This window comes from Cyanistes caeruleus, chromosome Z (genome assembly GCF_971803275.1).
Source record: "Cyanistes caeruleus chromosome Z, bCyaCae1.hap1.1, whole genome shotgun sequence".
NCBI classification, from domain to species: domain Eukaryota; kingdom Metazoa; phylum Chordata; class Aves; order Passeriformes; family Paridae; genus Cyanistes; species Cyanistes caeruleus.
In genome coordinates this window covers 72,436,449-72,448,782 of record NC_141732.1, presented here as the reverse complement: position 1 = coordinate 72,448,782, position 12,334 = coordinate 72,436,449, and positions in this window count along the sequence as shown.

The following is a 12,334-nucleotide window of genomic DNA, read 5'->3' as shown; positions in this document are numbered from 1 at the left end:
TCCACTATATTTCCATATCCTGTTGCTTCCCTCTGAGTGTGGCAGGTTAGAGGCCAGTTTGTGCCTGAAATTCCCTGTGAATATGTTCAATGATACAGCTGTGAGGAGGCATGGCAGGTTCCCATTTCTTCCCTCCATCCATGCTTGCCCTTCAAGCGCATTTTTGTAAGAACAAGAAGAGCTGTGAAGTTCCTGACAGGAGATTGTTCAGGGGATCTCCATGATGGTGCCTGGCTCAGTTTTGGGGTGTATGCATGCCTCTGGAGCAGCCAAAGCTGTTGTTTGTGCACGCATTGCTGGACGGACTGTTTTGATGTGCATCCTTTCACCTTTTCGTTTGCTCATCTGTAATGGGGACATGTGACAATGCTGCTGATGTGATAGACCTTGTTAGAGACCTTCTTAGAGATCCACTTAAATTTCCTTTGGGTTTACAGTCAAATCTCATGCCAGACCTGTTTATGTCTTGTTTTCATCATCATCTGAGCCTTGACTTCCTAAGGCTGAGAGGTGAGCACCCCCAACCCTTCCTAGCTTTGGAGGGCCTCACTTTCCAGGTGCTACACCTTTATCTTAAAAAAGTGTTATTTTTTTTTAATAGGAGCTGACCCTAGCTTCTGTAGAAAACTCTGGCAGAAATATGCCTCTCTGAGCAGTTGACCTTCCCTTCTGTGCATCTTAAGCTCATCTGCATCTACATTTATAGAGGAAAACATGTCAGAAGGAGCCCACAGAGCCACGGGTCAGATCTGAGTAACCTGGTCTAGTGGAAGGTGTTCCTGACCATGAGAGGGGGATTGGAAGGACATGATCTTTCAAGACCCAATCCATTCTGTGATCTTATGGTCTGAAGGAGGGTCTGACAGCATTATCAGTGGCTGGGCAGCACCACCAAGCTGCTGGACTTCCAGAGTTCCTGTGAGCACCCAGAAAAACCCTGTCTGAGCATCCACCTGCAGACAGCTGCTCAGTGTGCTCAGATGTGCAAACACACCCAGCATCATAGCCTGGGCATCGCTGCACTCGGGGGGCAGCACATAGCAGAGAGGACAAACATCCCTGCCCCAAATCACAGCTGTTTGTGGCCTGTCACCTCTGCTACACTGGGCTGGGACCCTCCCTAAGGTGTCAGTGTGCTGCATGTAGGCAGGATGGGAGCTGCTGGCTCCAGCTGGTTTGCTGGACAGAGAAGTGTATACACTGGCTGTTATTTATGCCTTAGCTTTTGTCACCCAAAGAGACATTTGGGAACAGACTGCCCTCAAACTGGATCTTTTCAGCTCCCAGTGCCTGGCTCTGCCTCTCATGCCTGTCCTTTATTTCAGTGAACACACTCAATCCCTCACCAGGCTCTTGGGAGGATTGAGAATTAAACGATGCAAAAATCCCTGCCAGCTGCCTGCGTGGGGCTCTTGGATGAGTCTCACTGGATCAGTGCGGGCGGGTGCACAAGAAACGAGGTCATGGCCACAGGGGAGGCAGGAGCCGTGGCCCCTGGCTCCAAGCACCACGGCTGCCCCTATCCCAGGAGCAGCTGCCAGGGTGCAGATCCCTGGCACTATGCTGGAGGGGCCCAGGGGCTGACTAAAGACCTCACACCCATAGGCTTTGCAGTACTGTTGGAGGATGCTGCACCCATGCTGGCAGTGACAGCAATGCTTGGGAAGTGTTTTTGGGCTCTCTGAAGAAATTACCAGACTGGAGGACCTACCTTTCACACTTAGATCTGGAAAAGTAAAATGCCAGAAATGAAAAATCTCTGCTAGCAGAGCTGGTTTGATTTTATTTCAGAGAGAAAAAAATAATACACCCTATATATGATGTAGTGATGATAAAACACAGAATCACAGAATAAGCTGCGTTTGGAACCACAAGGACCCACAAGAATCAAGTCCAGCTCTTGGCCCTGCACAGGATACCCCTAAGAGTCACACCATGTTCCTGGGAGCATTGTCCAAATGCTTCTTGAACTCAGACAGGCTTGGTGCTGTGACCACTTCCCTGAGGAGACTGTTCTGGTGACCTGTGTGTGAAGAACCTTTTCCTAATATCCAACCTAAGTCTCTCCCAACACAATTTAAGGCTATTCCTTTGGGTATTGTCACTGGTAACCATAGGATGATAATCACTCAAGTGACAGATCAGGTCACCTTATGCCATTAAGTGAGTCCTTTGTTCACTGTCTTCAGGCTCTGGGTGTCTAAAGGCACATACATGTAGTTCTCATCAGTGTGAATTCTTTCCAGTGTGAATGCCCAAGGGCGAGGGAGGAGGTGATCACAGCTCTCTTGTTCCAGGTACAGTGGCTGCACCGGCGTGGGAGGCACTTAGCTACTTTTGAGGTACCCATCCGCAGGCTGTGCTCTCTAAACATGCTCCACGGGGGACAAACTGTTTACAGGAGCTGGCTCCTTGCCCTGACAGGCCTGCCTTTTTTTTATCTCTGCCCACTGCAGCTGGAGTAAACCCATAGGGGAGCAGAGGGGTTCACGTAGCTCCCATAAAAATGTTGCTCAGTTGCCTCGCATCCCCTTTGATGCTGAATGGGAGAGGGAAGGAAAGAGGATAATGTTCATGCATTAAAGTTACAGCCCTTTCCTCCTCTGCTACTAATCCCCATTCAGATTTAATCAGACAAAGAGTCCTCATGCTCTGAGCTATTGCAGCAACAGCCTGCTCCAGGGGGGCTGTGCCTCAGCAGCTGTTCCAGCTCACAATGAAAGGACAAATGGTTTTGAGAGGTTGTGATCTGAAACACAGCAGCAGGTAGAGGCAACGCCAGGGGGCATTGAGAAAAGTGTCAGCCAATGCCACATGGATCTGTGCCTGGTAGCTGAGCTAACCAGTCAGGTTACATTTTAGGTGTGATGCAAGAGGAGTGTGGAGGGATGCTGAGAACCTCAAAGATGACAGGCAGGCAGTGGAGAACTGGGAGAGCTGGATGAAAAACACAGGAAGTTCATGTAATTTCTCTTTAGGACTGTGTCAGCCAGATGGGTCCAACATTTGGCAGGGAAAAGATCCTTTGCCATGGAGTTCAGAATAGCTCAGATGGGAATTTTGAACAGACTCGTTCATGTTAGGGAAGGGGGAAAGAGTAATGGTGTTCTGCAGGAAGGCTCCACAAGATCTTGGTCAGAAGGACATGGTTGGAAGTTGAAGTTTGAAGTATTGGTTATGGCCTGAAACACTGCAACACTGGCAGATTAATAATTCTGCACTCCACCATGGAAAGACTTCATGAATATAAAAACCTCTGCTCTAGCTGAGTTGAACTTGAGGCCATATGATGCATCTATGAAGAGAAAATTGTAGGACATCAAGGTTTGTTTTGGACAAAGAAATCTTAGTCTGGGACAAAAAGGAATCTGTGAGCATGATGCTGTATGAGGTGGTGCCCATATTCAGAGGTAAGTAAAGTATTAGATTCATCTCATCTGACATTTGCCTTCCTCTGAGCTAAGGTCCCTGAGCTTCCCTAACAGTCAGTAGAGAAAAAGAGGTATTTTCAGGGCACCTAACCTAGTTTGGATACTCTTTTCAGGGTGAAGAGAACTGTTGCCAAAATGTGTGTGCACAGACACAATGGAAAGAGCTCAGACACCCAGACTGCAGACACCTGCATTTGCAAAGCTAAATCCTGACCCAGAAGGAATCTCACAGAAGCCTAGGGATTTCTCCTTCTTACTCCAAAGGACACAGAGGGAACAAGCAATGAATACACAAAACAGAATCTGAAGGAAAACAGGGTCTCCAGAAGAAAAGTGTGGTCAATGACCCAGAGGTGACAAATCAGAGAGGACAAAGCACCCTGTAAGACTGCAGCAAGACTGCAGCAGGACAAAGACAGGGCCAGCAAATGTTCTTCAGACCTTTGCCAAGGAACAGAGCAGTTCACAAAATCAAAGAATTGCAGAATATGCTGAGTTAAAAGGGACCCATAAGGATCATTGTCCAACACTTAGCCCTGCACAGGACACCCCAAGCCATATGCCTGAGAGGATCCAGAATTGTACAGTTTTGCACAAACACAGTGTCAGGATAAAGGCATCTCTCCCGCTTTTGCTCCAGGGCCAAGGCACTGACATATCCCCCACTTGCCAAACAGCAAAAGCTGCCTGAGTGGTGGTATAAGCACACAAAAATGTAGGAATTATGAGGCTGAGAGTATCCAAAGCTGATGGCATTGGAATAAGGTGCAATGATGTGTTTTGAGAAACCCCTGTGTGCAGAGGGGAAGCCCTTTGTCTTTGTTTGATTCTGTGAGAGAGTTGCCAGCTCCCAGCTGTGCTGCTTCCTTGGCTTTTGGCCAAGACTTTGGAGTGTATCAGTCCCCCTTTCCTTGCTGTTGGGAGTGCCTCCTGGTTTGCCTGATGGCCCAACACACACGGAAAGCACAAAAAGCTCTTCCCTTCCTTACAGAAAGATGAGATATGGCAGGGATGCCAGCTTCACCATCCCCACATTTACATGTAATTAGTACTAAAACTTAGTGCCTATGGGGTTGGCTTGATAATACCCTGCAGTTGTATTTTGGTCTGTGAAAACTCACTCTGCCAGCATGGATCTTTGCACAACAAAGCAGAGCTAGGGCTGCTCGGTAGTTTGATGGGAGACCTCTAGAGAAACTTGTCTGCCTTATGGGAAGGTGTACATAGATAGGGATGCTTTTCTTCTACATCTGTTTTGTCTCTGTAGGGTACCTAGTTCCAGAATACAGACTTTTTTTGCAGTCAGGCTTGTGATGGATACTGCCTGCTGCCATCAGCCTGAGGAACTGGGTTTTCTCCTGTGAATGTGTCAGCCAAGGCTTGGCTTTAAGGAGCTTCTGGATGCAGAATACAGCACCAGTGTAACCATATGGGAACAGGAGGTGATAGCTGGCTGGATGAGAGCTGCAGACCAGACAGGAGCTGCTGGGTATGGGACGAGGCAGACAAAGTATACAAATCCTATGATAGAAGCAAAAATTGCTTTACCTGACATCTTTGTGAGATATCAGCATTTTTGCATTAAACAAATATTCCATGGTAGATAATTGGCTGTCAATTAAGGATAAAAAGGGAGGCAAATATTATGGTATCTGGCTAAAATTTCCTGCATTTTGGATGCTGACTTTTCTTAGATTTGTGTAGTTGCAAGTCACCATTTTTCCAAGCAGAATGTTCTTTGTTAATGCATGTAGCTCTGAAAATGAAAGCAAACAGCATCTGGAAGCAAACTACTTATAATGAGTGCCATTAAGAATTTCTGTCTGGAAACCACGAAATTATCCCTAGCACATGTAAATGACTCTGCCAATCTGTTTCTTTCCTACCCACTAAGCATGACAATGACACTGTGTTTCTTCTGGTTGGGGGTCTTGCTGCTTACCTAGGCTTTATGAGCAGGCTCCAATCAGCATCTCCCCAGTGGAGAGATGACAGGAAGACTCCCACTGCCACAGGCCACACAGGCAATACCATCCTAAAGGAAAGTCATGTAAAGTGAAGCCATTCACAGAACCACAGAATCCAGACAACCTTACTGCTGTGGGCAGGGACACTTCCACTAGACCAAGTTGCTCAGAGCTCCATCCAACCTGGCCTTGAACACTTCCAGGGATGGGACATCCATAATTTCCCTCAGAAATGTGTGCCAGGGCCTCACCAGCCTCACAGTAAATAATTTCTTTCTAATATCTAATCTTTCAGTTTGAAGCCATTCCCCTTTGTCCTGTCACTGCATGCCCTTGTAAAAAATACCCCTCGATTGTTCCTGTTGGCTCCCATAAGGTACTTGAAGGCCTCAGTAAGGTCACCCCTAAGCCTCCTCTTTTCCAGGCTGAACAGTCCCATCTCCCTCAACCTGTCCTCACAGCAGAGCTGCTCCATCCCTCTGATCATCTTGGTGGCCTCCTCTGTGCTGGCTCCAGCAGGTCCCTGTCCCTCCTGTGCTCTGAATGCTCCAGCTGGGTCTCAGCAGAGCAGAGCAGAGGGGCAGAATCCCCTCCCTCCCCTGCTGCCCACGGGGCTCTGGAAGCAGCCCAGGACACGTTTGGCTCTCTGGGCTGTGAGTGCCATGGCCAGCCTCTCACCCAGCAGCACCCCCAGGTCCTACTGGGCAGGGCTGCTCTCTTCATTCCACAGCCTGTGCTGATTCTGCAAGCTCTGGCAGCATTTAGTCTCCCAATGGCAATGGAAACAGCCTTGATAATGACTAGAAATCCTAAAACCATCAAATAATTTAGAGACAGGCTCCCTAGGGAAAAGTAATGGCATATGCAAATGGTTACCTAATCACAATGTAATTACTCATCTGGAATTTGGCCAGGATGCTGAGACTAAGAGCAGTACCCCAAGGAAAGGGTTTTAGGGTCTCTGGTGAGTGCACATACTTGGGATCTTGGCTCTGTACACTTAGCAGAAATTGTAGCGGGGCAGAAAGCATGCCTGGTACTGCCAAAAAACTACTCTGGGCTAAACAAATGATATTGCAGGTAGGTTACCTCTTCACAGCGTCATACTTATAGAAATTAGACAGCCACCTCTGCCTTCCAGCAGCTCTTAGGCACCCCAGCAATTAACTGGCAGGGCCAGCTTTTGTTTCAGATGAAGCAATGAAGATGACTCTTCAGTGAAGATCAAGCTGGACCCTGGCTTAACCTTTTGCTGGGTAACCTTGTCATGACCCTATCAAATTATATTGATGGATGTCACTACAGACTGTGTGGCTTCAGTGCCCAGGTTTGAGAAACTTTGCAGTTGGGAAGAGGGAATGGCATCTCAGCAGACTGGGAAAGTTTGTTTCCCATAGCTGATAGGAGGCTAGACCTGAGCTGCTCTCCAATCCCTCCTACACCACTCTGCCTTCCACTGCGGCACTTGACCTTATCTTAATGGCATTACTGTGTTGCTGCCCTTTCCTACAGGATTGTTCTACTTTTGTGTGCATCCCTTTCCTCAGTGACAATCACTAGTTTCTTGCACAAGGCAAGACCTGACAAACTCAAGCCAGTTAAAGGCATTTGTTGCATCCATGCTCTGATAGTAGGCTCTGAGAGAAGCTTCAGCTGAGCCTTTCTCAGGCAGATGGGAAGAGATGAGGAAGAAGAGAAGCTGGTAGGTAAAAGCCCTGGAATCAAGCAGGTGCTTTTCAGAGTGGAGATGTGAGTTGAGGGTGTCAGTGGTCCCTGCTCCTTCCCTTTGTTAGGGTTCAGAGCGGGACAAGTCTAACAGGTTTGCTGAGGAATGGCTCAGGAGCCATGGTGTGTTGCAGAGGCATTGCAGTGAGGCTCAGGGCTGCACCATCAATCCATTTATAATCCAGTGACTAGGGACTGCTCACCCTTCAGCTTTCACAGCTTCCTGCCAAGGCAAGGAATCCTTGCAGACCACTTATCACAGTGCCAATGTTTAAACACCCTATCTGTCCCAGGCTGTTTCCCTCCAACCTTTGCTGATTTTTCCTGAGCAACTTTATGTAACCAGCTGGGCTGGATTTCCATGAGTGTGGAGCAAAGGCTTATTGACCTTGTTTGTTGTTTTATGATAGAAAAGAAAGTCAGTAAGGGCAGTACATTCCTCATTTGTGGTTTTTTTTTTAAATTGCATTTTATTTTTCTTTATCCTCAACTCTTAGAAGCGGCTCAAAGAATTAATGGCTGATGTCTATTCTAATTGCAGCATAAATGGTAATATCCAGCCCAAGAAACACAAGAAATTTGGGACTATTAGCTACAGTTTTGAATTTTGCTTTTGTATTTGCATTTTATCAACTTATTTCATTCAAAGATGCAAAACAGTCCCCAAATTATACCCATCCTGTTCATGGTGTTTCTGAAGTGAAGATTTCAAGAAGATCCTCTATTTCAGTTACTTTGTCAAGACTCACCCTCTTAGACCTACCATCAAAGATAGAAGGTGAAATTCAGAAACATGGTAATAAAGGTATGGTCCATAAAACAACTTTCAGGGTGTAATGCTGCCTGTTTTGTAACTTATCTTCACCTGCAGTTTGCTCTGTTATTGAGGGAACTGTGCCCCACAGCTGCTAGGCACACTGTATTGTGCACACAGGTATGTAAAATCTGAAGAGTCCTTAATTTTTATTTTTTGTTGTTTAAAAAAGGAACTTTGAGGGCGTTATGGGAAACAAATTACAATATGGACAGTGAGATATTTCTTGTTATTGCTTGTCTTACACTGCAGCAATCAGCAGCTCAGTGCTAGACATTGCACGGGCATTTAATGAAATGGATAAGCTTCTCTTGTATTTAAAATTTTTTGAAAAGGATTTTTCTGAATCCTTTGGAAACACAGACAAAAAGAGAAGTGAAAATATGAACTAGAGAGACTCCTGGTGAACTGAGGAGAACAGAACTCCAAAATTCTTGTTTTCTGCAAACCCTTTGAGGAGGTTAGTGGTGAAAATTGTCAAAACAGGGCTTTTACTCCATTATTGCAGCTCCAGAAGCTTGGAGGAGGGAGAGCCAGCTTGCCTGCCTGCTTTCCCCTTTTCCTCAGGTAGCAGGAGGGCATGGCACACATGCACACTGCTTTAACTCCAGCATTATGGAAAAGTTTAGCTGGTAGGTTAAACAGCCTGTTTGCATAGGAAGTATCGGTCACTTGGCCTCTTCTAGAGAGCTGGTGGCTCTCCTGAACTGTGTGGGGTTGGCCTTTCCCTGCTATGTACTTTATTCCTCCAGAGAGTAATTTTATAAGAGCACTATAAAAATCCTGACAAAAAATATGCTATACATAAATACAGTTAAAGACCCTCCCGTCCTACCAAGGCATTTTTTGTTTTAAAGTAGAAACCCCTTTTCTGCCCCTGCTGCTCTCAGGTAGCAGGTACACTACGATAAAAAAATCACGCCAGAGAGGAGAAACTACGTCAGCTGCCCCACATCAAAGTGAAAGATACCAAATATTCCCGAGGGGGTAACTTTTTTTGCCTGTGATACTCTTTCCTAGATGTTAACTGACTCAGTGGCTTTTGACTGTGCTGTTGGGATGGCAGTACCAGTTAAGCAGGCAGAAGAACCCTTTGTATTCTCATGGTGCTTGTTCCTCAGAGCCAACTGCTTCTGCTGTGTTTGCCAACAATTTCAACTTTGACAAATAGCTCCTCTTTAATGTCTGACAAATGTTCATCTTCAAAGAATAAAAACTACAAAAGTAAGAGAAAAGTTATTCCTCCAGGCTCCTCTGTTGAAGAATAATCTTCTGTACTGCTCAAATATCTGCTAATGTGAACAGAACAATAACTGAAGACACACCTGTATAGCAGGAAACAAGCCTAGGTGGGGTAAGGGGATTTTGCACCTTGCCAAGTTACAAGTGGCTCCTCTTGGAAAGGTAAATTTTCTGATTTACTTAAAATAAAGTATTTATTGACTCCCTTTTAGGAAGAAAGCCATGGCTCAATTTAGACATGAATCCAGTCAAAGAGGAATATGGAACAGCAGAATGGTGTCACCTGTTCCTGTAGAATCAGAAGGTGACCATCTGACAGGACTCCATAGATCTGTACAGCTGATCTGTAGCACCAAGACCAGGCAATACTGGTTTTATCCTGATGTGACCAGCCATGCACAATACATGCCACTTACACTTGAGAAGTGCTAACTCAAACTGAAAAGGTGCAAAACACAAATAATACTGTTAGAAATAGGGATCTCTAGACTTCTTGGGAAAAAAAGAAAAAAAAAAATCTTATTTTTTAAATCTGGAAAAGCAAAATTAGAAGATGGATTTGCTGTCTGATGTCTAAATGTTAGAAAGACAGAAACACTATTTTAACTGGAAGGTGAAGCTGGCAGAATGAGAAACATGAGTATGTTGGGATGTTTGAACAGTTACTGTAAAGTGCCGTAGCAAATACCCAAACTGTTTGTATAGGAGAGAGTACTGGGGCAGTGTGAGTGCAGGAACAGGGGTTTTGATCCCAGGGATCTCCTCCTGTGTCCCATATCACTATCAGACAGCACATACGTGTTGAGGAGGGGATAATTAAGCTAAACGCAGCCAAGAATAAATATTGCTCAAAGTACAGTATTTCTGCTGATCAGAATGATCTTTTCAGCCTAAGGCAGAGGCTTTCAAGGCACCTGAGCATGCTTCATCTTGTGGATATGCTAGGACAGAAATAGTGTGCTCACTAGGATCAGGGAAGTGATTATGCCTCTGTATTTGGCACTGGTGAGACCACACCTGTGTCCAGTTCTGGGCCCCTCAATTCAGGAGTAACATTGAGGAGCTGGAGTGAATCCAGCTGGAGCAGGGAAAGGGTCTAGAGCTTGAGGAGTGGATGAGGGACCTGGGAGTGTTTAGCCTAGAGAAAAGGAAGCTCACAGGGACATTATCTCTCTGTTAAGAGTGATATTGCTCTGACAGTGACCTGAAAGGAGGGTGTAGCCAGGTGGGGGACAGTCTCTTCTCCATACAACCAAGGACACCATGGGAAGACATAGTCCCAAACTCTTTGAGGAGAGGTTTAGGTTGGACACTTGGAGGAATTTCTTCACAGAAAAGGAGATCAAACTCTGTAATGGGCTCCCCAGGGAGGTGGTGGAGTTCTTGGAGTTGTTAAAGGAAAGACTGGGTATAACCCTTTGTGTCATGGTTTGGTTGACATGTGTAAGGCTGGACTTGATGATCTCAAAGGTCTTTTCCAACTGAATTGATTTCTTGATTCTGTGATACCTGCTTTTGGGAGAGCAGCAATTGTGCCACTGTGCATCCTATCGAGGTGAGGGATCACTGGCTGACAGCATCAGTCCTAGCATGCTAGTCCTAGCATGTCCTAGATCCCAAGGAATTATCCGTTTTGGGGTCTCTGCTTCATAAAGACCCTGGTTTGCTGCCTTTGCTGCTCACTGCTTGGACAGACAAAGACCCACACTGCATGTTTGTAGCTCTGGGTGTGGTCTGCAGCATAATCCTACTGTGTTGCTCAAGGACAAACTGCCTCAACATGAACAAGCAATACCATGTTTGGGATGCTTGGAATAATTGTATGAGAAATGCGTTCAGTTCTATCAACTTTGTCATAAGCAGTTGAAAGACTTTTCTGCAGAGCAGCTGTAATTATAAGATCAGTTCCCATGGAAGCTGCTCACATGTAGAGGGTTTTTCCCTCAGATGAAAGGATCCCTCTTGCTTCTCTAGCCTTTTGAACACACATTTTTAATCTAAAAGATGGCAGATCACTTTGTGCTGTTTTAAATGGTTATGTGGTGACAGTGTCCATGCATCTCATCATCCCTAATGTATTTATGATCAGGACACTCTTTAATACATTCTTCCTTAAAGAATTATCACTATCTCAATTTTGTGGGTGGAGAATTAAGGCACAAAAGCTGAAGCCAACCCAAGTGGTCATGCTGCACAGGGAGGAAAGCTAAATAGCTGGAGAGTTCCTCAGCATGCCAAAAGGAAAGGCTCAGTACAGGGATTGCAGTGGCACAATTGTGGGTGGACAGGAGAGTTGGAGGGGCTCTGCTTCAAGAGGCAATTAAAATTAAGCCACTGATTAATGCCTCAAATTGCCAGACCACTGTCACTACCAGATGTTATCAATCCTTAGGAAAGGACAAGACTGGGACACTGGAAAGAAGATGCTCCAAGCTGCAGCCCAAAGTTTTCTGCTTGTTTGGTAGGGCTGCTGCCCTGTCCACCTTGCTGTTCTACAGGTGGGGAAGTCCTATCCATTAAATTTTTTTGAACATCTTTGAGTTTTAAAAGCAACATTATAGTTCATGTTTAATTGAGAGGGTGGCAGGCTGTTTCCCTGTACATGTCTGTGGTGATTTTTAGCTAGTGCCCTGACTTTAAGTTGCAATCCATTCCAGAGAATGGGTGCATTTCAAGATGTTATTCAAATATGCCCTGCACACAGGTAAAGCACCACACAGGGTTGTGAAAGAGATCTAGTGATTGTGCAAATATTACATTTTATTAATAAGGAAATTGATCAGAAATACCAATGAAAGCTGTTTCAGCAGCCTATTATTTTACAGCCAAATAAATCTGAGCTCTGCCTCCCAATATCAGAATATCAATCAACTGCTTAGTCTATATTCAGCACTGAATTCCTGCCAAATGTCATAGGGTAAATTAAAAGCTTTTTTCCTTATCTTTAGAGCTTAGCTCCAAAAACCAGGTCTGAGATGATTTTTTTTTTGTCAGTTGCGTAACAGTAAAAATGGTTTAACAGATCTAAACCCTTTCATTTAAAATAAAGCCCATGTGGGTTTGCTACACACTAACTTTCAGCTTGACCCATTCTCTAGCCATAAACACAAAACTCAAAAAATGCAGAACAAGAGAAGAAACAAACACAGTGTATG